The sequence below is a fragment of the Sciurus vulgaris genome (genome assembly GCF_902686455.1).
Source record: "Sciurus vulgaris genome assembly, chromosome: 2".
In the NCBI taxonomy this organism is placed as follows: Eukaryota; Metazoa; Chordata; class Mammalia; order Rodentia; family Sciuridae; genus Sciurus; species Sciurus vulgaris.
Window position 1 is genome coordinate 33,247,957 of NC_136462.1, and position 27,726 is coordinate 33,275,682.

The 27,726-nt window shown below is 37.3% G+C and overlaps 1 long non-coding RNA gene and 2 pseudogenes across 3 annotated transcripts; all 3 read right to left on the reverse strand.

The window, feature by feature from the left end:
• Positions 1–267: 267 nt before the first annotated feature.
• LOC306653997 lies at positions 268–27,645 on the reverse strand. Its single transcript, XR_013761852.1, has 3 exons — positions 27,605–27,645; positions 19,140–19,194; positions 268–1,333 (listed from the first exon to the last, which is right to left on the reverse strand). It is a non-coding gene; the product is annotated as an uncharacterized lncRNA (long non-coding RNA).
• Positions 12,227–13,807, reverse strand: LOC306652930 (large ribosomal subunit protein uL24-like; annotated as a pseudogene). Its single transcript has one exon. The product of its transcript is annotated as a large ribosomal subunit protein uL24-like (transcript).
• On the reverse strand, positions 20,739–21,478 carry LOC306653525 (cyclin-dependent kinase 1-like; annotated as a pseudogene). The gene has a single exon. The product of its transcript is annotated as a cyclin-dependent kinase 1-like (transcript).
• Positions 27,646–27,726: the final 81 nt, after the last annotated feature.

Genomic DNA, 27,726 nt, shown 5'->3' on the forward strand with positions numbered 1-27,726 from the left:
AGAAAACAAATTATAAAATTGCAGAGATTAATCTAACCTTATACATTTAATGACATTAAATGTGGTTAAGATTAAAACTCTAATAAAAGGGTAGTGATTGCTAAAAGGTAGAGACTGTTAAATTGATTTAAACAGAATATCCCACTCTTTGTTATATAGCACCTGTAATATCTGATCAATTCCCTAACTCTCCATTTTCCCCAGGTGATGTCTGATTAACCTGGTCTACCTTCAACAAGCATACTGTTTTTTGTTTGTTTGTATATGTGTGTGTGTGTGTGTGTGTGTGTGTGTGTGTGTGTGTGTGTGTGTGTTGCATGTGAACACTTTTTTGCTAGAAGTCCTTTGGTCCCATGTTTTCAACTCAGTAATTTTCCACTCACTGACCTCCGTCCTGCAATTGGTTAGAAATTCTCACTTGTCCATGCTGTATTTAGTATTGAGCCTAGATCTGATTCTGAGGATTCCTTCTCATTATAATAGTTCCTGGTTAAATTTGTATTAACTGCTTTCTTTACTGCTCAGATCTGATTTTTTTCTTTTTTCATTATTTATTTTCATTTAATTTTATCATTTTCTATTTTGGGGGGAAATTTGTGGCAATGAAAGCATCTGCCAGTATAATGTCAGTATCATCTTCTGTTTCATGCTGTTACTTTTCTCATTGCCTCCTCCAAACCTATACCATGACTGGTGAATGGTTCTTCTGTGGCTCTAACAGAGCCTGGCATAGAACAGATTTTTCAGAAGTGTTTAAGTGTCACAAGATCTCTTGTGGCTGTCGCATTTACTCATATGTCTTCAAGTACCTGTGTCTCCTTTCCATCAGAGCAGACATGCCATAGAGAAGCCTTTAGCAGTTTATGAGCTGTCTCGATCCTCCCATAACCTGGATATCCTGTGGTGAGTGGTCCCTGGGACTTCAAAGTGATGGTGAATATGAGAAATCAGGGTAAGGACTCCTATAGGACTCCGGTCACCACCTTCTAGCTGCCTGGTTTTTCCTTTCATAAGGTGTCAGGGGCCTAGGTAGCCAATTACTTTTCAGGTACCATGTGAGTTTTACACTCACCATTTCCATGACTGATGTTTGACACCTCTGCCTTCTTTGCCTTCCAGAACCAGTACTCATGGTTATCCTAGAGTCTGCTATGTATCTGGATTCCATACTGAAAGGCCTTGAATCTTGAAGAACAGCTGGCTGCAGCATAAATTATGCATATTCTCAGACACCTCAGGAGTCAGAACTACTGAATCCTCCTCTCCTTTTCTTTCTTCTCTTCCTTTTTCTTCTTCCTCCTGTCCCTCCTCTTTTTCTTCTTTCTAAAGTTTCCTTTTATAAAAGAAAAAAAAAGACTTTCTGAAAATATAATTCACATACTATACAATTTACCCATTTAAAGTACACAATCTAATGGCTTTTCATATATTCACAGAGTTGTACAAATAACACCATGATTGATTTAAGAACATTTTCACTGCCCCAAAAAGAGACAGACCCTGCTTCTTTTAACCATCAGTCCAATCCTCCCATCTCTCCAAGCCCTGGACAACTAATAAAGTACTTTCCACCACCCGGAGGATGTACTTCCAAGTGAAACACCAAGGGAATGAAAGATGCATCCTGCCTAGGAATAGTTAAACGTACCTAAAATTTCAAACTAGTGCTAAGTAACCTCTTGCCCCTCTTTCCTGATAGTAATTAGGAAGTAGTCAAAGGGTATGATTCCTTTCTAGAGATAGTCGTATTTAGTGACTAAGTTATTTTAGTAAGCCTTAGTAAGTTGTGTGAGCCATTGTGTGAGCCAGAAGGAGATGCAGGAGGTAAAGGCAGGAATTGGGGAGGCTATTCTAACACTTAACAATACCTAAAGCCTGTGGATGGTTTGTTGAATACCTTGACTGTTAGCCTACTGTCGGGTGACTTTAGCAATCAAATGTGCACCACTGTTAGATCGCAATTTCTTGAAATCCAATAACATGATGCAGATTAGTTTCATGGCCTCAACAGTGTGGCTGAGGTTAGATGATCAGACTAAGGCAGTAATATTGGTAAGTCTGGTAGCCCCAAGAAGGGATCAAAGTTCTGATGTAATTTGTCTTTCAGGAACAGGTTGGGGGCATCCCCTATGAAATGTGAACTTCCTTACCTTGAAACAAATGGGTCAACTTTTAGCAGGTATCACAACTCTGATAGGCAGTTGTAGTCTCTGTATCAGAAACAAAGAGTCTTTCACTTATGTCTAGTACAGTAGAAATTTATGTGTGATTCCTGCACTAGAAGTTTCTTCCCAGCATCTGATGGTGAATGTTCTCCCACTGTGTGGTGTGACAACGGATACAGGCAGGAATGGTAGTGATCTAAGTCATGCATGCTCCATCAAAGCCAGTCCATTCTTCAGACGTTCTTGAAAGTCTGGGGCCACAGACACTGTCGTCACCTGGAGGAGTATTCTCAGGTGCTGCTGCTGCTGCCCACATAGCTGCCACCAAAGCCACTGCTGCTCCCCAGAGGTCACCTGAAGGTCTTCTCTTGGGGTGCTGCTGCAGCTGCAGCCACAGCCACCGCCGCTACTGCTGCAGTCCCCCCACCAGTTGCCAATGACACCAACTTCTGCAGCTGCTGCTGACACCTCCCTGCTGCCACTGACTCCTGCTACTACCACTTCCACAACTACCCAGAGGTTGGCTGCCAGGGAGACTCCAGGTTTGGTTGCATATGGTCACATCCATTTTGAGATGCTGGCCAGAGCCTGGGGTTGGTTTGGGGTATGAGTGGGTTTGCTGTCACTGCCATCTTGGGGTGCAGTCACCCCTGGCTGGAGACACCAGCAAGGACCTGGAGGTTCAGTGTCAGGGTGCCTACGGGTTTGGATACACCTGGGGTCTTCCTCCTGGGAGAGCAGGTTGCCGTCATCTAGTTACTATCTCTCAGGTTTGCTCATCCCTAGTGGTCTTTCTCCAAATTCTAGTGGCATTAAAATTCGGGGATTGCAACATGGCCAAACCCAGGATATTTGAGGCCCAGATTTGTGAGATAGTGACTGGGTCTGCCAGGGCCTGTCTGGGCCAGACAGTCTTATGGGAAGTCAGAGACAGGCAGGGCTGAGAAGGTTCTGGACGCTGGCAGGGACAGTTGTTCAAATTTCCACTGAGATTTATTTTGTTTCTTCTCTGGCATCTCTCTCCATCAAATTTGGAGCAAGGTGTTTTTTGTGCTTCAGTTTGTTGAAGACAGTGATATATGCATAGTATTTCACAGTTCTGCTCTGTATTCTTATATTTGTAATTTTTTTTCTCTTATATGCATTCTTCCTCTCACTTGTCTGTCTTCCTAGATTCCCTTTCTACCTTTTCTCCATCTAATAGCCAAACTCTGTTGGTTCCTCTTCCACTCTTCCCGTGGATTTTTGCTTCTGGTTTCTTTCTCGCTCATGAACACCATGTCCTGCACTGTTTCTGTTCTTTGTCCACTATTTGAGATTGTAAATCTGTTTTTATTGTGGACAGTGATTGAACTCATCATTGCTGTTTATAGTGAGAGGGCAGTGGACACCTTGTTGGGAGCTATTAGATTTGGGGCTGTATATTGTTTGCACTGGGTGCTTAATGATATTGTTCTCCCTCTGAAAGGTGGGATACTGGAAATCTTCACTGACAATATAGGTCTACAGGGTAGGATGTGTATTGATTCAGATCCACACAGTTAGATGGGAAACACACAAGCAATATGAAAAAACAAGGAAACAAAATGCCACAAACAAACTAAGATGCCCCAAAGAGAGAAGCCACTGACAACACAATAGAAGAAATGTCTAAAAAGGAGTTTAGAATGTACATAGTTAATCTGATCTGCAAAGTAAATGATGGTGAAAAGAATGAAATCAAAGAAAAAGTATAGAAAGTGAAAGATCACTTCAATAAAGAGTTAGAGATTATGAAAAAAAAAAACAAGCAAAAATCCTTGAAATGAAGGAATCAGTAAATCAAATTATAAATTCAATGGAAAGCATCACCAACAGACTAGACCATTTGGAAGACAGAACCTCAGACAATGAAGACAAAATATTTAATATTAAAAATAAAGATGACCATACAGAGAAGATGGTAAGAATCCATGAGCAGAACCTTGAAGAATTATGCAATAACATGAAAAGATCAAATTTAACAGTTATCAGGATAGAAGAAGGAGCAAAGATACAAACAAAAAGAATGCACCATCTTCGCAATGACATAATATCAGAAAAATTCCCAAACTTAAAGAATGAAATGGAAAATCAAATACAGGAGGCTTACAGGGCCCTAAATGTACAAAATTATAGCAGACCATACCCACACCAAGACACATTATAATGAAAATGGCTAAAATACAGAATAAGGATAAAATCTTACAGGCCATGAGAGAAAAAAAGCAAATTACATACAGAGGAAAATCAATTCAGATCTCAACTGATTTTTCAACCCAGACCCTCAAAACTAGGAGGTCATGGAACAACATATTTCTGCTCTGAAAGAAAATGGATGCCAACCAAGAATTTTATATCCAGCAAAACTGTTTCAGAAGATGAAATAAAAACCTTCCATGATAATCAAAAATTAAAGAATTCACAATTAGAAAGCCTGCATTACAGAAAATTATCAACAAAATATTCCATGAGGATGAAGTGAAAAAAAAAAAAAGTGAAAATCAGCAAAGGAAGGAACTGCACTAAAGGAATAGTCAAAGGGCTGGGGTTGTGGCTCAGTGGCAGAGCACTTACCTTGCATGTGTGAGGCACTGGGTTTGATCCTCAGTACCGCATAAAAATAAATAAAATAAAGAAATAGTCAAAAGATAATCTAAATCAAATTAAAAGCTAGAAATAAATCAAAATACAAGTCATATCTCAATAATAACCTTGAATATTAAGGGTATAAACTCTTCAATCAAAAGACAATGACTTGCAGATTGAATTAAAAAACAAGATCCAACAATATGCTGTCTCCAAGAGACTCACCTCATAGGCAAAGACATCCACAGACTGAAGGTGAAAGAATGGGAAAAAACATATCACTCATATAGATTGTGTAAACAAGCACAAGTTTCCATCCTAATATCAGATAAAGTAGACTTCAAGTCAAAGTTAATCAGAAGGAACAAAGAAAGTCATTTCATTCTACTGAAGGGAATTATATAGCAGCAAGACATAATGATTATATTTATGCCCCAAACAATAAAGCGTCTATGTATGTAAAACAAACACTTCTCAGTTTCAAGAATCAAATTGACCACAACACAATAATACTGGGAGATTTTAGCACACCTCTGTCACTACTGGATAGATCTTCTAAATAAAAACTAAATAAAGAAACTATACAACTAAATAATAAAATCAATAATTTAGACTTGACAGACATATATAGAATATGTCACCCACCCATGAGCAAATACACTTTTTTTCTTGACAGCACATGGATCCTTCTCTTCAGTAGACCATATCTTATGCCACAAAGCAACTCTTAGTAAATACAAAAAAATGGAGGTAATACCCTGCATTCTATCAGATCATAATGGACTGAAATTAGAAATCAATAAAAAATAGAAGCTACTCTAATACATGGAGACTAAATAATACACTATTAAATGACAAATGGATAGTAGAAGAAATCAAGAATGAAATGAAAAAATACTTAAGAGGTAAATGAGAATACCAATACAACAAACCAAAATTTCTGAGACACTATGAAGGCAGTAGTAAGAGAGAGTTTATTACATTGAGCTCATTTATTAAAAGAATAAAAAGTCAACAAAAAGATGACCTAACACATTATAGCTCAAAGCCCTAGAAAAAGAACAAATCAACACCAAAAACAGTAGAAGACAAGAAATAATTAAAATCAGAGCTGCAATCAATGAAATTGAAACAAAGAAACAATTGAAAAATTGACAAAACAAAAAGTTGGTACTTTGAAAAAAAATCAATAAAATTGATAAACTCCAAGTCACACTAATAAAGAGAAAAAGAGAGAAAACCCAAATTACTAAAATATGTGATAAAAAAGGAAATATCTTAATAGACAAAACTGAAATACAGATATAATTAGAAACTATTTTGAAAATTTATACTCCAATAAAATAGAAAATATTGAAGACTGACAGATTTCTTTTTTTTCATTTAGGCAGTTTTTTTTGTGTTAGATCCTTTTTTAAAATTTTTTATTTTTAATTAAAAATAATAAATTTACATAGGACAATATTGTTTGATTCATTGTTATTTTTTCCCTTCCCACCACCCGTCCCACCTCTCTTTTCCCTCTGTACAGTCCTTCCTTCCTCCATTCTTACCACCCTCCTTATCCCTAACCCTAAACCTAACCCTAACGCTAACCCCTCCTACCCCCCCTTATATGTCCTCACCCGCTTATCAGCGAGATCATTCATCCTTTAGGTTTTTGAGATTGGCTTATCTCACTTAGCAGGATATTCTCCAATTTCATCCATTTGCCTGCAAATGCCATAATTTTATCATTCTTCATGGCGGAGTAATATTCCATTGTATATATATGCCATAGTTTCTTTATCCATTCATCAACTGAAGGGCATCTAGGTTGGTTCCACAATCTGCCTATGGTGAATTGAGCAGCTATGAACATTGATGTGGCTGTATCTCTGTAGTATGCTGATTTTAAGTCCTTTGGGTATAGTCCAAGGAGTGGGATAGCTGGGTCAAATGGTGGTTCCATTCCAAGCTTTCTGAGGAATCTCCATACTGCTTTCCAGAGTGGCTGCACTAATTTGCAACCCCACCAGCAATGTATGAGTGTACCTTTTTCCCCACATCCTCGCCAACACCTATTGTTGCTTGCGTTCTTGATAATCGCCATTCTAATTGGGGTGAGATGAAATCTTAGGGTAGTTTTGATTTGCATTTCTCTTATTACTAGAGATGTTGAACATTTTTTCATATATCTGTTGATTGAACGTACATCTTCTGTGAAGTGTCTGTTCATTTCTGTAGCCCATTTGTTGATTGGATTATTTGTATTCTTAGTGTAGAGTTTTTTGAGTTCTTTATAGATTCTGGAAATTAGCGCTCTATCTGAAGTATGAGTGGCAAAGCTATTCTCCCACTCTGTAGGCTCTTTCTTCGCATTGCTGATAGTTTCCTTTGCTGAGAGAAAGCTTTTTAGTTTGAATCTATCCCAGTGGTTGATTCTAGCTTTTATTTCTTGTGCTATGGGAGTCCTGTTAAGGAAGTCTGATCCTAAGCCAACAAGTTGAAGGTTTGGACCTATTTTTTCTTCTATAAGATGCAGGGTCTCTGGTCTGATTCTGAGGTCCTTGATCCATTGTGAGTTGAGTTTTGTGCAGGGTGAGAGATATGGGTTTAGTTTCATTCTGTTGCATATGGATTTCCAGTTTTCCCAGCACCATTTGTTGAAGAGGCTATCTTTTCTCTATTGCATATTTTTGGCCCCTTTGTCTAGTATGAGAAAATTGTATTTATTTGGGTTTGTGTCCGTGTCCTCTATTCTGTACCATTGATCTACCTGTCTATTTTGGTACCAATACCATGCCGTTTTTGTTACTATTGCTTTGTAATAGAGTTGAAGATCTGGTATTGCAATACCCCCTGTTTCACTCTTCCTGCTAAGGATTGCTTTAGCTATTCTGGGTTTCTTATTCTTCCAGATGAATTTCATAATTGCTTGCTCTATTTCTGTAAGGTACGTCATTGGGATTTTAATTGGAATTGCATTGAATTTGTATAGCACTTTAGGTCGTATGGCCATTTTGACAATATTAATTCTTCCTATCCAAGAACATGGGAGATCTTTCCATCTTCTAAGGTGTTCTTTAATTTCTTTCTTTAGTGTTCTGTAGTTCTCATTGTAGAGGTCTTTCACCTCTTTTGTGAGATTGATTCCCAAGTATTTTATTTTTTTCGAGGCTATTGTGAATGGGGTAGTTTTCCTAATTATTCTTTCCAAAGATTCATCACTTATGTATAAAAATGCATTAGATTTATGTGCATTGATCTTATATCCCGCTACTTTACTGAATTCACTTATGAGTTCTAAAAGCTTTCTGGTGGAATTTCCTGGTTCCTCTAAGTATATAATCATAATATCAGCAAATAGGGATAGTTTGAGTTCTTCTTTTCCTATTCGTATCCCTTTATTTTCTTTAGTTTGTCTAATTGCTCTGGCTAGAGTCTCCAAGACATGGGAGATCGTTCCATCTTCTAAGGTTTTCTTTAATTTCTTTCTTTAGTGTTCTGTAGTTCTCATTGTAGAGGTCTTTCACCTCTTTTGTTAGATTGATTCCTAAGTATTTTATTTTTTTCGATGCTATTGTGAATGGAGTAGTTTTCCTAATTTCTCTTTCTGAAGATTCATCACTTATGTATAAAAATGCATTGAATTTATGAGCATTGATCTTGCATCCTGCTACTTTACTGAATTCACTTATGAGTTCTAAGAGTTTTCTGGTGGAATTTCCAGGTTCCTCTAAATATATAATCATGTCATCAGCGAACAGGGATAGTTTGAGTTCTTCTTTTCCAATTCGTATCCCTTTAATTTCTTTAGTTTGTCTAATTGCTCTGGCTAGAGTCTCAAGAACGATGTTGAATAGAAGTGGTGAAAGAGGGCATCCCTGCCTTGTTCCAGTTTTTAGGGTGAATGCTTTCAGTTTTTCATCATTTAGAATGATATTGGCCATGGGCTTAGCGTAGATGGCCTTTACAATGTTAAGGAATGTTCCCACTACCCCAATTTTTTCTAGTGTTTTGAGCATGAAGGGATGCTGTATTTTATCAAATGCTTTTTCTGCTTCTATTGAAATAATCATGTGATTCTTAACTTTTAGTCTGTTGATATGGTGAATGACATTTATTGATTTGCAGATGTTGATCCAACCTTGCATCCCTGGAATAAAACCCACTTGATCGTGGTGCACTATCTTTTTAATATATATTTGTATGCCATTTGCTAAAATTTTGTTGAGAATTTTTGCATCGATGTTTGTTAAGGATATTGGTCTGAAATTTTCTTTCCTTGATGTGTCTCTGTCTGGTTTAGGTATCAGGGTGATATTGGCTTCATAGAATGAGTTTGGGATGGTTCCCTCCTCTTCTATTTTATGGAATACTTTGAGAAGTATTGGAATGAGCTCTTCCTTAAAGGTTTTGTAGAACTCGGCTGAGAACCCATCTGGTCCTGGACTTTTCTTTGTTGGTAGGCTTTTGATGTCCTCTTCTATTTCATTGCTTGAAATTGATTTATTTAAGTTGTGTATGTCCTCCTCATTCAGTTTAGGTAATTCATATGTCTCTAGAAACTTGATGATGTCTTCAAGGTTTTCTGTTTTGTTGGAGTATAGATTTTCAAAATAGCTTCTAATTATGTTTTGTATTTCACTCGTGTCTGTTGTGATATTTCCTTGTTCATTCCAGATTTTAGTAATTTGAGTTTTCTCCCTCTTTCTCTTTGTTAGTGTGGCTAAGGGTTTATCAATTTTGTTTATTTTTTCAAAGAACCAACTATTTATTTTGTTAATTTTTCCGATTGTTTCTTTTGTTTCAATTTCGTTGATTTCGGCTCTGATTTTAACTATTTCCTGTCTTCTACTACTTTTGGGGTTGGTCTGCTCTTCTTTTTCTAGGGCTTTGAGCTGTAGTGTTAAGTCATTTATTTGTTGATTTCTACTTCTTTTGTTGAATGCGCCCCATGAAATAAATCTTCCTCTAAGTACTGCTTTCATAGTGTCCCAGAGATTTTGATATGATGTGTCTTTGTTCTCGTTTACTTCTAAGAATTTTTTAATTTCTCTCCTGATGTCTTCTGTTATCCATTCATCATATAATAGTGTATTATTTAATCTCCAGGTATTGGAGAAGTTTTTGTTTTTTATTCTGTCATTTATTTCTAATTTCAATCCATTATGATCTGATAGAGTACAAGGTAGTATCTCTATCTTCTTGTATTTGTTAACAGTAGCTTTGTGGCATAAGACATGGTCTATTTTAGGGAAGGATCCATGTGCTGCTGAGAAGAAATTGTATTCGTTCTTTGTTGGATGGTATATTCTATATAAGTCGGTTACGTCTAAATTGTTGATTGTGTTATTGAGATCTATTGTTTCTTTATTCAATTTTTATTTGTAAGATCTATCCAGTGATGAGAGAGGTGTGTTAAAATCACCTAGTATTATTGTGTTGTGGTCTTTTTGATTTCTGAAATTGAGAAGGATTTGGTTGACGTACATGGATGAGCCAATGTTCGGGGCATAGATATTTATGATTGTTACGTCTTGCTGATTTATGCTTCCCTTAAGTAGTATGTAATGTCCTTCTTTATCCCTTCTGACTAACTTTGGCTTGAAGTCCACATTATCTGAAATGAGGATGGATACTCCAGCTTTTTTGCTGTGTCCGTGTGCATGGTATTTTTTTCCCATCCTTTCACCTTTAGTCTATGGGTATCTCTTTCTATGAGATGAGTCTCTTGCAGGCAGCAAATTGTTGTATTTTTCTTTTTAATTCATTCCACCAGTCTATGTCTTTTGATTGATGAGTTCGGGCCATTAACATTCAGGGTTATTATTGTGATATGATTTGTATTCCCAGTCATTTTACTCATTTTTGTTTTTTGACATGATTTAGTTTCTCCTTTATTTGGCTATTCCTTTAGGCTAGTTCCTCCCGTTGCTGATTTGCATCATTGTTTTTCATCTCTTCCTCATGGAATATTTTGCTGAGAATGTTCTGTAATGCTGGCTTTCTTTTTGTAAATTCCTTTAGCTTTTGTTTATCACGGAAGGATCTTATTTCATCGTCAAATATAAAAGTAAGTTTTGCTGGGTATAAGATTCTTGGTTGGCATCCATTTTCTTTCAGGGCTTGAAAAATGTTGTTCCAGGCCCTTCTAGCTTTTAGGGTCTGGATTGAAAAATCTGCTGATATTCTTATTGGTTTCCCCCTGAATATAATTTGATTCTTTTCTCTCGCGGCCTTTAAAATTCTGTCTTTATTTTTTATGTTAGGTATTTTCATAATAATGTGCCTTGGTGTGGGTCTGTTGTAATTTTGTATATTTGGAGTCCTATAAGCCTCTTGTACTTGGTTTTCCATTTCATTCTTCAGATTTGGGAAATTTTCTGATATTATTTCATTGAATAGATTGTTCATTCCTTTGGTTTGTTTCTCTAAGCCTTCCTCAATCCCACTAATTCTTAAATTTGGCCTTTTCATGAAATCCCATAATTCTTGGAGATTCTGTTCATGATTTCTTACCATCTTTTCTGTTTGGTCAACTTTGTTTTCAAGATTAAATATTTTGTCTTCAATATCTGAGGTTCTGTCTTTCAGGTGTTCTATCCTATTGGTTATGCTTGGTTTATTGTTTCCTTCATTTCAAGGATTTCTGATTGTTTGTTTTTTTCAATATATCTAACTCTTTATTGAAATGTCTCTTGCTTCCCGTATTTGCTCTTTTAACTGTTGATTGGTGCGATCATTTACTGCCTGCATTTGCTCTTTCATCTCCTCCTTCAATGCCTGCATTTGCTCTTTCATCTCCTCATTTGCTTCCCTGATTGTTTTAATTATGTACATTCTGAACTCCCTTTCTGACATTTCTTCTGCTGTGCTGTCATTGGGTTTTATTGATATAGTATCTAGGTTTGTTTGGGACATTTTCTTCCCTTGTTTTCTCATATTGGTCAGATGTCAGTGGAACTTTGTGATATTGCAGAATTCTTCTATTGGCTTATAGTGTCCCTGTAGATTTCCAGTGTATCACCTTCCTGCCTTCAGTAGCCTGAAGTCTTGGAGTAACTTGATAATGCAGTGCTTCCAAGGAAAGCTGCCCCTAGCCCACTACTGGTTCCAGGGCTTGGAGCTGGCTCTGTGTGGAAAGGCTCTCACTGGGGGGCCTGCTCCGAGAAGCTGGAGAATCTGGCCCTGTGGGAGGAGCCCACCGCCAGAGTGTGCAGGGCTGCCTGGGGAAGACTCTAGCTGCCCTACTCTAATAAGCCGCCCGAATCCGGGCCTGCCACACGGGCAGAGCTTCACTGGGTCGGGGAGACTCACCCTGTGGCTCTATTTCAGTCCAAGTCTCTCAATGCCTCTCCTTCTTGAATCCTGGGTTCTGGAGTGACTGAAGATGCAGTCACCCTCTAGTCCGCCATCGTGGATCGCCCCGATTTTAGCAGTTTTTAATGCAAGTTGTAAATATGGTTACTTTATTCCTGCATCTTCTCAATTGTTTCTTCTTTATATTGGCCCTTTTCCTTTCATACTTGGCAAGACTTGGCCTTCTGTTCCAGGATCTTTTTGCAGTCTTTGTCCAGTGTTAGCCTGGTGATAACCACCTTGTTAGGGTGAGTGTCCACATGGACAGTTGTGCCATTAGCCTTTTCCTGCTGCACCTGTTCAGTATAGATGACATATTTCTTCCTGTAAACCTGGACCACTTTGCCAATCTGCTGACTTTTACAGTGTCCTTGCACAACCTGAATCTGTCATCCTTTAGGATGGGCATAGATTGAACATTGTACTTCTGTCTCAGCTCTTTGGAAAGAGGGGAGGACATAATCTTCCTGCGAATGTGTGAAGGGGCATTGAAATGCCTTTTGTGGTTCTTGTTTTGGTCAGAAGTCACAGAAGGATTGAACTTCATTTTAGCTGATGCCACTTCAGCAATGGCTGCAAAAGGGCTCATTGACAAATTTCTAGAGACACATGACCTACCTAAACTTAATCAGGAAGTCATACATGATTTAAACAGAATAATTGCAAGTAATGAAATAGAAAACACCATTAAAAGTCTACCAATAAAGAAAAGCCCAGGACCAGAAGGATTCTTAGTTGAGTTCTACAAGACCTTCAAAGAAGAACTAATACCAATACTCCTCAAAGTATTTCATGAAATAGAAAAGGAGGGAACCCTTCCAAACTCATTCCAAAAGGCTAATATCACCCTGATACAGAAAACCAGACATTGACACCTCAAGGAAAGAAAACTTCAGACCAATATCCCTGATGAACATAGATGCAAAAATTCTCAATAAAATTCTAGAAAATCACATACAAAAACATATTAAAAAGATAATGCACCACGATCAAGTGGGGTTTATTCCAGGGATGCAGGTCTGGTTTAACATACATAAATCAATAAACATAATTCATCATATTAAGATTTAAAAACAAGAATCATATGATCATCTCAATAAATGCAGAAAAACCTTTTGACAAAATACAGCACCCCTTCATGTTCAAAACACTAGGAAAACTAGGGATAGAAGGAATATACCTCAACATTATAAAAGCCATATATGCTAAACCCAAGACCAACATAATTCTAAATGGAGAAAAATTGAAAGCATTCCCTCTAAAAACCGGAACAAGACAAGAATGCCCTCTTTCACCACTGTTATACAACACTGTCCTTGAAACTCTAGCCAGAGCAATTATACAGAAGAAAGAAATTAAAGTATACAAATAGGTGAAGAAGAACTCAAACTATTACTATTTGCAGATGATATGATTCTATATTTGGAAGATCCAAAAAATTCCACAGAAAAAATTCTAGAACTGATAAATGAATTCAGCAAACTAGCAGGATATAAAGTCAATACCCATAAATCAAATGCATTCCTATACATCAGTAATGAATCCACTGGAAGAGGAATAAAGAACATTACCCCATTCACAATTGCCTAAATAAAATACTTGGGAATCAATCTAATAAAAGAGGTAAAAGACCTCTACAATGAAAACTACAGAACACTAAAAAAAGAAATTGAAAAGATGGAAAGATCACCCATGCTCCTGAATATATATATATTAATTCTGAATATATATATAAATATATATATTAATTCTGCCTGAATTTATATTGTCAAAATGGCCACACTACCAAAAGTGTTAGACAAATAATGCAATTCCTATTAAAATTCCAATGACAATTTTTATAGAACTGGAAAAGCAATCATAAAATTCATTTGGAAAAAATAAGAGACCCAGAATAGCCAAAGCAATCCTTAGCAAGAAAAGTGAAGCAGGAGGCATCACAATACCAGACCTCAATCTATACTACAGAGCTATAATAATAAAAACAGCATGGTATTGGTACCAAACAGACATGTAGACCAATGGTACAGAATAGAAGATACAGAGACAAATCCACATGAATACAGGTATCTCATACTCAACAAAGGTGCAAAAAACATTCACTGGAGAAAAGATAGTTTATTCCAAAAATGGTGCTGGGAAAAATGGAAAGTCACATGTAATAAAATGAAATTAAACCCTTATCTCTCACCAGCATGACACTCAACTCATTGTAGATCAAAGACTTGGGCACTGGTACAGAAACCATTAACCTAATAGAAGAAAAAGTAGGCCCAAATCTTCACCATGTTGGCCTAGGATCTGACTTCCTTAGCAAGCCCCTAAAGCACAAGAAGTTAAATCAAGAATCAATAAATGGGAGGAGTCAAACTAAAAAGCTTCTTTTCAGCAAAAGAAACAATAACGTGATGAGAGAACATACAGGTTGGGAAAAAAATCTTTACCACATGTACCTCAGATAAAGCATTAATCTCTAGAATATATAAAGAACTCAAAAAACTTAACACCAAAAGAAAAACCCAAATAACCCAATCAATAAATGGGCTAAGGAACTGAACAAACACTTCACAGAAGAAGATATACAATGAATCAACAAATATAAAAAAAAAGTGTTCGACATCTCTAGCATTTAGTTAAAGCCAAACCAAAACTACACTAAGATTTCTTCTTACTCCAAACAGAATGAAAATTACCAAGAATATAAGCAACAATAAATGTTGGTGAGGATGTGGGGAAAAAGGTATACTCATACATTGTTGGTGGGAATGCTAACTGGTGCAACCATTATGGAAAGCAGTATGGAGATTCCTCAGAAAACTTGGAATGGAACCAGCATTTGACCCAGTTATCCCACTCCTCAGTTTATATCCAAAGGACTTAAAATCAACATGCTACAGTGATACAGTCACATCAATGTTTATAGCAGCTCAATTCACAATAGCTAAACTATGGAACCAACCTAGATACTTTTCAACAGATGAATGGATAAAGAAAATATGTATACACACACACACACACACACACACACATATAAAGAAAATATGTATACACACACACACACACACACACACACGCACTATGGAATATTACTCAGCTTTAAAGAAGAATGAAATTCTGGCATTTGCTGGTAAATGGATGGAGTTAGAGAATATCATGCTAAGTGAAATAAACCAAACCCAAAAAACCAAAGGTCAAATGTTTTCTCTGATATGCAGATGCTAGTTCACAATAAGGGGAGTATAGGGAAGAATAGAGTTACTTTATATTAGGTAGAGAGAGAAGGGAGGGAAGGGGGTATGAGGGAGGGAGTGATAGTGGAATAAAACAGACATTATTACCTCATGTACATATATGACTGCATGACTGAAGTGATCCTACAATATGTATAATCAGAAAAATGAGTGATTACATTCCATTTATGTATGATCTATCAAAATGTATAAATGCATTCTACTGTCATGTACAACTAATTAGAACAAAAAATTTAAAAAAATTTAAAAAAAGAAAGGAAAGTCTAGAACAAAATCTGTTGGTACAACTATATGTAAGATATATAGAAATGTAAGAGATCCATGCAGAATTGCCTCTCAATGAATAAAGATATAGAAGTGTAAATACAGTCTAAGCTTGGTCTGTTAAGAAGGATTATAAGAAATGATACATCAGAAGCAATGAATATACTTAGCCCCATCCTCTGCCCATTGTTAGTCTTATTCTATAAATACCATTATCTGTTAATAGAAGTCAGGAATCCTGGAAAAAAACTGCTGTTGAACAAACAAACAGAAACCTAGGGCAGGTAAAATATAAGATGGGCCTAAAATATTTTGTGCTAAAAAGTAATGGTATGCTCAAAGAATGACAGAGACATGTTGAAAGGTGACAGATGACAGCTTAAATGTGCTCCCACTGGTAGTACTGGAATCTGAACCCAGGGCCTACCATTGAGCTACATTCCCAGCCCTTTCCTATCAACCTTCTACAGAAAGCACTAACTTACTTTAGTTCCCAGTGTGCAAAAGAGAAAGCCAGGGTCTCCTAGGTAATGTGCACCTGGACATCTTGGCCCAGGCTGTCTCTCATTTTTCCCTAACTTGGCTAGGTTTTGGGGAATAGAAAGAGGGTATCCAGGAACATAGTGTTTTATAGTCCCTCTTTTCTTTAAATATGAGTGTGTGTGTACGTGTGGTGTTTCTGGTTATTTACCTGTATCACAACATTACAACAGAAGGCCCACGCTTCTTACTGTTTAAAGCTACGGCTGGGACTCCACAAACTGTATTTTCCAGAGTTCCTTGACAGACCCCTTCTAGTTAGTTTCCATTAATTGGAGACTATAGAATTTGGAAGTTGGGAGGAGGAGGAAATTGATTTTCGTCTTGTTCTTAGTTAAAGTCAACATTTCTTCAAGAGCAAAACACAGCTTTGGCTGAACCTTCACCTCATTGTGATCCTATTACCAGTAGTGTTGCCTGCCTTAGAATTCTCATCTCTAGCCAGTTGTGAGCCCTGGATGGATAAGTCCTGTATTAAGCAAATCCACTTTATATGAAATATTGTAATGGTTTCTATTTTCATGACTAGACCCCAAAAGGTATTTATATGTACTGAGAATTTCTAGACACTGACATAAAAATATTTAGAAATTATTACCATTGGGGAGTGAGACTAATGAAGGTAGGAAGAAAAGGAACTGACTTTTCATTTTATTTCTTCAAAAGGAATGAAGTAAGAGATCACATCTACTATAAGCAGTTCTACTATAAACGTTGTTAGGTCATCTGTGATTTATTTTATAATATTTCAACACAGAAAATCAGGTATAGATTTAGTCTGTATAGATTTTATTCTTGTCTTTATAAAGGCACTTAATTGCCTTAATCAGAAGAACCAACTCCAGTGATAATTGGCTAGGACAGAACTGAAAGGCTGTACAGCAGAAATGACTGCTACCAGTCTTTTAGCTACTCTGATTAATACTGTTAGTTTTATTAATTAGCTTCATGGATTTAAAAAATGGATTTTCAAAGTTTTACTGAGTGAGGAACAATCAGAATAAAATTTAAACTTTTAGCAAAAACTAATATCTCAAAATTATTTTAATGACTAACTCTTGAGTATCTTTTCAAATGATTTTAACTGTTTTTGAATTTTTAACTATTTGCAGAAAGAATATTTTAATGCCTACATAAATGTCCCTGTGTTATATTATTCCCAGGCCAAAACCAAGTAAAACCCAAATTCATAAATGACTATGATGTAATTTCATTTTTATCAAAAGAAGATAGAGATGAACCTATTGAGAGAGATACATAGACTCATTTATAGTTGTACCTGAACCTTGAGCTAAACACTTAAAATTCTCATGTTATCTTCTTTTCCCAAGTTCTCTAGTGCATACAGAAGCAAGTGACCAATCCCATATTGCTTAAATGCCTTATTTTGATTAAAATGTTCTATGACAGTAGATATTTGGGTGACCACCTTTGATGATTTAAGTAACAAGTAACTGTTTTCCCACTGAATACCTTGGAGAACCAATTCCACATTCCCATCCTCTGTTCTATTCCTCTGTAACCATGTTCAGTACCAATACTGATGTAATTCAGGACTCAGGATCACAGTGGCTGTTTTAGGATACGGGATCTTTATAAAGGAATTAGACCTTACAAAACTGTGGGGGGAGTGGGGAAATGAAGATCCAGAAGCAGGTGTTGGTGAATAAGAGACGGGATCATCTATCTACCAACTAAACTGAAAGCCATCCTTCAGCCTCTGAAGTAATTAGCGTGAAAAAGAAGTTCTTGCATCCATGTTCCTACCTCCTCTGTGGGTCCACAGTTAAGTTTCTGGTGATAGGCTGTGGGCTGCTCTTCACTATCTGGGCCAGAAGTCAGGGATCAGGGTTCATGGCACAGAGGAAAAAAATAAGGACACCCTAGAACCCACTATGCACCTCTGCATCTGTTCACTGTAACACATAATTGTAACAGACCTCCAAAAACTATTACTTCATTTCTCCACTTCAAACCAAGCACAGAATTTCTTCTTTTGGTCAAGTCTAAATTAGAACTATACAGTGAAAAAGATTCTGAAAAATTTGGTTTCCAGCTTAGTCAAGTTGACACAACACAACCCATCATATTATGACTACCATTATTATAACTGTCACTATTATTTTGCTAATTTCATCTGTCCAATGATAAATACATTTAAAGTTCAAAAAATGGTTAAATGTAGCTATCAAGCAGGGGCCTAATCTACATGCTTATCTCCTAATTATGGCAAGCTATCACAAATCCTAATTGCCTTAGGATCTCTAGATTTTTTTATGCAGGAAGATATATTAGAAAAAAAAATGATGGACACGTGAGCCCTAAGTTCAGATCCTTATAATATTTCTTTCCAGTCCCACACCCTTAGGCAACGTAAAATCTTCTCTGATTCTTAATTTCCTCATCTATAAACTAGACTTAATAGTACTTGCTCTGAAAGTCATTGTGAAGATTAAATCAAACAATATATTTTAAATAAACCCAACTCTCCTTACCTTTAGTCAAATGATAAAGTAGGCTTTAAGACAGAAGAAGGTCAGACCCAGGGCCACCAAGATTAAGTTTCACAAACCAAGAGATATAAAGATTGCACTATCAATGGGGAATAGGCATGGCAGGAGAGAAAAAGATATTCTGAGAAGGTATCCTATCGTCTACTCAGCAATGATACTTAGTGTGGCAGATGGTGAAGAATATCTTTCTGTGGGAAATTGATCCTGTCACTCTAAATGTTGTTTGATTCAGTTCCAGGATAATTTATTTATGTTTGATTAAATAAAAATTTAGCAAATAATTACTATGTGTGCTTCATCATACAGGGGATACAAATAGTAAAGACATATTTCCTACATCTAAAATCTTATATAAGCAGACAGTTAAATAAAATGTATAGCAGGATACAATGTGATAGAATTGTACATTAGAAACTTGAGGTGCTCAGATGTAAGGCAAACAAAACTAGTCTTGCCTGGGAGACAGAAAGTGTTGAGGAAGTCTTCCTGGGAGAGATATCCTCTACCAACCTGTAAGATTAAATCAGAATTATTTTCAAAGGATTGAAAAGATGGTCAAGGTACAGGAAATCAAAAGTATATAAAAAAGCAAATAATTTGAACAGATATGCAAATATGAGAACCTTGAAGTATGGCTTGATATGAACTTAACTTCTATTGAGAGAATGAAGATAAGTAAACAAAATAGGTAAACAAAATAGATTGATATCTCTCCAATAAAATTTTATTTTTACTTAGCATTCAGTGTTCAAGGAGTCCTCCCTAAGAAGATAAAATTTTCATTGAGATGAGAACAAAAGGAGTCAGTCAGGAAGTAGATGACCCAGCATATGCTAAGACTGAAAACAAAAACAAACTTATTGTGATGTAGAAAGGCCAGCTTGGTTGCAGAATTGGAGAACCGAGTATTGTCAGGAGACTGTGGTATAGAGGAACTGGAGAATTAAGAAGCCAGATCAGATAGGCCTATATGGCCAATGTTAAGCTTTGGCTTCTCTTATAAAATGAAAAGTCATTGAAGGATTTTGAGCAGAGTGATATAATCAAATTTATATTTTCTAGTAAGAAAATGTGAGAAATGAATTTAGAAGGTAGGCAAAACCAGATCATGAATCATTTTGCATGCCTTATTAAGGAATCTGGCTGTCTCTTGAAGGCTAAGAGAAGCTACTGACGAATTTTAATCAGGGAAGACAAAGAATAAAATTCGAATTCTAAAAAAGATAACCAGAAAATATGTAGAGTATAAACTTAAGGTGTTTAAAACTATATTCAAAGAGATCATTTAAGAGGTTCCTAAAAAATATAGGTAAGATTTTAAGGATATAAACTAAATAAATTAGCTTAAGAATAAAATGAAAAACTAGTTTTGGTATATACACAAACTCAGTGATAGAGCTAGTGAGATTAGAGAGAAATTGGTGTTGGAAGGAAAAAAGCCAGGCTTTCTTAGAAATGGCTCTCTGAGGAAGGTGCTGTTACTATGATTATACTCCTGTTACTCCTCACCTTTGAGAACACCCTATTTATATTCAGTATTACAATCACAGAAAACTTAAGATGAACAATCTACTTAATCAAGTTAGAGCCCAAGTTGTACTGCAGGCTGTCAGTACTATCCTGTTAGGAAGCCTTCATCAGCTATCTTCCAAATCTGGCATGGTCTTGAAGATTATCACCTTTACAAAGAACAATCAGTTTCAAGCCCTTGCTTCAGTATTCTGACCCAGTAAATGTACATTATGTTAAATGGCACTGGATGGGTAGAATATCTACAAATGCTTGCTGTACTCTAGATGTTAACTTCTCCAAGATCATGGGTTTTTTGTTTTCTTTTTAGATTTTGTAGCTTTATTATAATAACAAATAGTTGTCACAGTGAGATCTACACACATATACAGAATTATTACATTTAAATTCAAATAGAAGATTTATATTTTAAGTTATATTTTTGAAAGTAGAAGATGAAGTACAGCTGAAGTTTTACAAGGAGAAGAAAAATATACAACAGTATAACTCTCCATCCTCCATATAAGTGGACTTTTGTCAGAAAACTACATCTTAATCTGATTGTCCAAATCATCAAAATATGGATGATTCAGTGCCATTTTGCCAAAAATTCGTTTGGTGGGTTATAGACTAAAATTTTCAAGAGCAAATTCAAGCCATTTTCATCCAAGTTTTTGACATGGGACGCCAGGCTTCCTGTTTCCCACTTGAGAAATGTATTTTTATAATATTGTAAAGATTCCACTTCTGGCCACACTTCATTGTTGGAAGTGTCCAAAGCTCTGAAAATCCTTAAGAGTTGATCAATTTCTGAATCTTTATGAAAAAGTGGTTTCTTAGTTGCCAATTCTGCAAATATGGTGCCTATATTCCAAATGTCAATGGGCTTGGAGTAACGACGAGCTGAACCCAGCAATACTTCAGGAGCTCTATACCAGAATGTTACTAACTCATGTGTATATACCCTGACAGGTATTCCAAAAGCTCTGGCAAGTCCAAAATCAGCTAGTTTAATTGTTCCTTTGTCAGCAATAAGAGTTTTTTAAGTCTTTGTGAAGACAAAACACAATCCCCTGAAGGAGTTGGTACAAATAACTCTTAACAAGTGAAGAATCCATGAACTGACCAGGAGGGATAGAATCAAGTGTTTCTTGAGATCCATGGAAAGGAATTCAAAGATGAGATATAACCTGGAATCCTGCATGAGAACATCTTGAAGGTTGACTGTATTTGGATGATGAAGTTCTTTTAATAGAGCTTTGAAGCCAAGTGCCCAAGATGACCAGTTTTAATGTAAAATACAATGATGACAAAAACAAACTTCACTCACTTAGACATTCCTACTGCTGTCAGTCATCCCTTGAGCCCTACAGCTGCTGCTTTTAGTGCACCAAATAAAATTTCGTTACCATATACAGGATATTGGATTTCCTCAAGCTATAGGTCTGTCAGTCCCAGCTGTCCTGGAACTGTTGGGCCTTTCATATACCTCCTATGATGTCCCTGGAAATATGACCATTCCCAGGACTAGTGGCATACCTGCATATTTTTGTTAGATGTGTTATCAGTCTCACTTATCTTGTGTTTGTGTGTGTGTGTGTGGTGCTTGGAATTGAACATAGGAGCTCACACATGCTAGGCAGGCACTCTACTACGAGCTACATCCCCAGCTTCCATGCTACGAAACTCAGTACTTATCTTAACATATCACATGAGCTTTTTATCCTATTTTGAGTGTATGGTAATAAACATCACATAAAGATCGTTTAATAAGAAAGAAACTGCCTTGGTTTGGATGGCAAATGCAAATCAAGCTCGGTTAACAATAAAACATCTAAGTGCTCAGATACTTTATGGAAAAGTGCTTCATGCTACACTGTCCAAACATCAAACAGTTTAGCTTCCAAGAGAGGGGCAAGATTAAGTTCTAAACATTTCAGTAATATCCTTTGAATAGTATTAAAATGCCTGGCTTTAAAAATGTCTAGATTATCTTTCAACCACCATTCACTCTGAATCTTTCCAACTTTCCTCCTTCCATCACAGTGGATGTATGAAGAACATTTTCACAAAAGTTTGATGTTCAGGAGGAGCGCGGCGGGGTGCTTGGGCTCCAAGTGACTGCACCAGGGCTACGGGAGGCAGTCGGGACAAGAAGGTGCACAGTGAGTTCTTGGGACTCGTGACGCACCAGATCTCTGGGTGACTGCCTGGTGGAGAAAGTGGTGCGTGGTGGGTCACTTGGTCTTAGAGCGACCGCACGGATCAACAGGTGGCTGCCGGAGGAAAAGGCGTGTGGCAGGTCATTGGGACTCGGAGCGATTGTAAGGGGCTCCAGGTGGCTGCTCAGAGGAGGGGCCGCATAGCCAGGCGAAAAGTGCAGAGCAGGGTCCTAGACGGCTTCTTGGTGGAAGGGCCCCACAGACAAACTGAGGGGCGGAGCGAAGGCTCCAGGACTGCAGGCAGCTTCTCTGAGGAGAGGCAGCCGAAGGAGATTCGTTTGCGAAGGGTGAGGCTTCCAGGCCCAGGAGGTAGGTTCGGGTCCCTGGGAACATTGCAGAAGAAGGCTGCCCAGCCCAGGCGGTAGTTGTGAATTGAACGGAACCTCTGGGAGGAAAACCAACCAGCGAGACCTCCCCACCGGGTGACTCCTCCCTGTTGGGTGAGGTTCTCCCAAAAGGACCGTAAAATCAGAGACACAGGCCCAAACTGGTCTTGCATCAGCCCACAACCTACTTCCCTTCTGGATGACCATTCATCAGCAAGTGAAGGTACCTCTGCCCACTAGCAGGGAATATACCCCACCAGAAGGCCACCACCCCTAGGGAGTCAGCTCCCTTGTGGAGCACTGCATTATCAACTTCCTCCAAGATTTCAGGCTACTGAAGACTAAGAGGGGATATAATAGAAATCTTCAGGGATATTATAAGACAATAGAGGAAATCTGCAATATCACAGCGGTCAACTGATACCTGAACAATATGAGAAAACAAGGAAAGAAAATGCTGCAAACAAATCTAGATGTTACATCAATGAAACCCAACGACAGCATGGCAGAAGAAATGACAGAAAGGGAGTTCAGAATGTACATAATTAAAATGCTCAGGGAAGCAAATGACGAGATGCAAGAGCAAATGCAGGCACTGAATGATCGCACCAATCGACAGTTAAAAGAGCAAATACAGGAAGCAAAAGATCACTTCAATAAAGAGTTAGAGATATTGAAAAAAAACCAAACAGAAATCCTTGAAATGAAGGAAACAATAAACCAAATTAAGAACTCCATAGAAAGTATAACCAATAGAATAGAACACCTGGAAGACAGAACATCAGACATTGAAGATAAAATATTTAACCTTGAAAACAAAGTTGAACAAACAGAGAAGATGGTAAGAAATCATGAACAGAATCTCCAAGAACTATGGGATATCATGAAGAGGCCAAATTTGAGAATTATTGGAATTGAGGAAGGCTTAGAGAAACAGACCAAAGGAATGAACAATCTATTCAATGAAATACTATCAGAAAATTTCCCAAATCTGAAGAATGAAATGGAAGATCAAGTACAAGAGGCTTATAGGACTCCAAATATACAAAATTACAACAGACCCACACCAAGGCACATTATAAAGAAAATGCCCAACATACAAAATAAAGACAGAATTTTAAAGGCCGCAAGAGAGAGGAATCAAATTACATTCAGGGGGAAACCAATACGGATATCAGCAGATTTTTCAATCCAGACCCTAAAAGCTAGAAGGGCCTGGAACAACATTTTTCAAGCCCTGAAAGAAAATGGTTGCCAACCAAGAATCTTATACCCAGCAAAACTTACCTTCAAATTTGATGATGAAATAAAATCCTTCCATGATAAACAAAAGCTAAAAGAATTTACAAAAAGAAAGCCAGCATTACAGAACATTCTCAGCAAAATATTCCATGAGGAAGAGATGAAAAACAAAGAAACAAATCAGCAATGGGAGGAACCATCCTAAAGGAATTGTCAAATAAAGGAAGAACCAAGTCGTCTCAAAATAAATAAATAAATAAATAAATAAATAAATAAATAAATAAATAAAATGAACCAAATGACCGGGAATACTAATCATATCTCAATAATAACCCTGAATATTAATGGCCTGAACTCATCAATCAAAAGACATAGACTGGCAGATTGGATCAAAAAGAAAGATCCAACAATATGTTGCCTGCAAGAGACCCACCTCGTAGAAAGAGATACACATAGACTAAAGGTGAAAGGATGGGGGAAAACATATCATGCACATGGACTCAGCAAAAAAGCTGGGGTATCCATCCTCATTTCAGATAAGGTGGACTTCAAGTCAAAACTAGTCAAAAGGGATAAAGAAGGACATTACATACTGCTTAAGGGAACCATAAATCAGCAAGACATAACAATCATAAACATCTATGCCCCAAACAGTGGCTCATCCATGTATTAAAAAAAAAAAAAAAAGAAATTGATCTATATAAATTGTGTATGTCCTTCTCATTCAGTTTAGATAATTCATATGTCTCTAGAAACCTGTTAATGCATTTGAGAATTTCTATTTTGTTGTATATACTTTCAAAATAGCTTCTGATTATGTTTTGTATTTCAATCATGTCTATTGTGATATTTCCTTGTTCATTCTGAATTTTAGTAATTTGGGTTATCTCTCTCCTTCTCTTTGTTAGCGTGACTAAGGATTTATCAGTTTTGTTTATTCTTTCAAAGAAACAACTATTTATTTTGTCAATTTTTTCTATTGTTTCAACTTCATTGATTTCAGCTCTGATTTTAACCACTTCCTGTCTTCTACTACGTTGGGTGTTGCTCTGTTCTTCTTTTTCTAGGACTTTGATCTGTAGTGTTATGTCATTTATTTATTTTTTCTTCTTTTATTGAATGTACTCTATGAAATAAATTTTTCTCTAAGTAAAAAAAAAAAAAGTTCGATGTTCAGTAAAGCCTTTTAAATTCTTTCAGAAAGATCACAAAATGCTGTTTAATTGATTCATTGCCTAAATAATTCCAACACTATCCAAATTCCACAATTTATCTCAATTGTTTCCTCAGAGTGGAAGCTCCTATTTCCCATTTTCTGTCTTCTTGTATATTAGGCTGCTTCATTCTATACATCTATTCCAGGGGAAGTGGCACACACCTGTAATACCAGCTACTTGAGAGACTGAGGCAGGAGGATGGCAAGTTGAAGGCCAGTTTGGGCAACTTCGTGAGACCTTGTCTCAAAATAAAAATAGAAAGGGCTGTTGCTGTAGCTCAGTGGTAGATTGCTCCTGGGTTCACTCCCTAGTACTACAAACAGACTATAGTTTCATTAGCCAATTTACATCCCCCACCTGTCACTATACCTATTACTATCATCTCCTGAACTTTAGTGATTTTTTTTCCCACTGCCCTATGGGTTTCCTTTGAAGCTGTGCACTCAGATCAGAAGGACAAACTTCAACAGGTACACAGTAATGATCTCCCCCACCTTCCCTGACCCCATAATCTACAGGAAATTATAGGTTTTCTTCTTCAAAATCTTCTCATTGATAACATCTTGAATTCATTTTTCCATTTCTATTTGATCTCTTTTCTCTTGGCATTCCAATGTCATTCTTATCTTAGTTTTTTCATTTTTCTGCCTTTTATAATGATTGTTTTATTTACTCATCCAACCAACATATGTGGAAGGGGGCTGGAAGTGAGGGTGGCAAAAATCTGAATTTTAAGTAGAAATGTAATTTTGAAAGTTTCACTTCATTGATTCTTTTTGACAGCCTCTAAAGAGCTCCTTTTTAAAAAGGAATGAACAGAGTTTAGAGATGTTAGGTTACTTTGTCAAACCCAGACAACGGGAAACAGATGGAACTGAAACTTGAAATAAGGTACTGAAACTTGAAATAAGGTACTCTTGGCATCATCCTCTGTGTTCTTTTCACTACCATGTTACCTTCTTTCATGGTGAGCAAATAAGAGCCCCTTCCTGCTGAATCTGTCTTATTTTCTTGGTACACATAGTAGTTGCTAGTTTGGTTTTTACATCTACATTGGAATGCCTTTATTTTGGCCCTATACTTCTCAATCCTCCAGTGTCCCCATTAACCTCTGTGGTTACCTTGAAACAAAGAACTCCTGAATTTCCTCCTGCTGAGAATAAAAACTATTTCTTGACCCAGCTGCTTTTCAAGGAAGCTAAAACTGATATGTTCTCTGGCTAGCACAGCCCAGCTAAATCTACGTACGTCTATCACACAGCTTTTGTTTCTATAAATTGTAAATGCTTCTGTGAGACCAGCAGAGAAAAACAAACAAACAAACAAACAAAAAAAACCCAGCTGCTTCTCCCCAATTTGATCAAAGTGAACGAAATTCATTTGTTTTTCCACTGTTTGCTTTTTTCTTATGTGGGCAGGTGGCAGGCAATTCCCTTGGCTTGCCTGCCAGTAACAACCTCATAAGTGTGTGTGTGAGAGACAGAGTGAGAGAGTGCAAGAAAGTGCCTTCCTAACTCTTAAGGCACCCCTGAGGGTTCCTTCAAACTCAGTTTGGAATATCCTCTCCCAAAAGTCAAGAAAGCTGGGCTAAAAAGTCACACCTAGGTAGTGCACTAATTTTACTGTAAGGGTTAAAAAAAAAAAAAAGAAAAAGAAAAATGATCAAAACTTTCCATATTGTTAAAAGGATAAAAGGATGAGATCTTTTTCCTTCTTCCTTTAAGGATTTTCTTGGGGAAAAAAATCTGTAATTATAATACTTATCTGTGTCTCTGTATGTACATATATTTTTAAAAGTTAAACAAGCCGCTGTCAGATACAAAGGATCTTTTTCTTAAGGTTCTGGGAAACAACTTTGAAATGTCAATATCAAGGAAGACAGTGCACTTATCACCTGTCACCGAGAGTTATCCAAAGTGCCTTGTTCCAAGATCTAAGTAGGTACTTGTCAATGAGAAAGGCGGGACTTGGGTGGGCGGGGGAAATAGAAATAGTTTTGTTTTTCCTTTGGGTAAAGGCAATCAGTTAACACAGCCAGCCACTCCCAGGGGGAACTGCCAAGAAATGAGTAGCAAACGGTGCCCTCGATTCCTCTTGCGCGAGAAATCGCACGTAATGGATTGCATCTGCTTGGCTCCACGAAAGGTATGATCTGCGTCCATTTTTGCAATCTCATTACGAGGTCGCTTGTGCTGCCCATCCTAATTTGGTCGGATGCGTACAGAACAGTAAAACTCCTTCCTTTCTTCACCGCTCCCTTTCTACACCTTTCTACATTTGTGATTTCCCGAGATGGCGGGAGATTTAATTTAAAAATTTTCCTCGACTATGTCAATTTACTTAAGGCCCCCAGCTTCCGGTTGCTCTCAGCGGTACACCTGAGCCCGCGGGGCTCCAGACTCACCTCAACACGCGCCCTGAGAACGCGCTGAGATAACGCGAGAGCCACGGTCCCCAGCATGCCCTGCGCCCTCGGCCCGGAGGCGGCCTCTTCCGGTCTGCAGGCTTCGGAAACCGAAAGGGTTG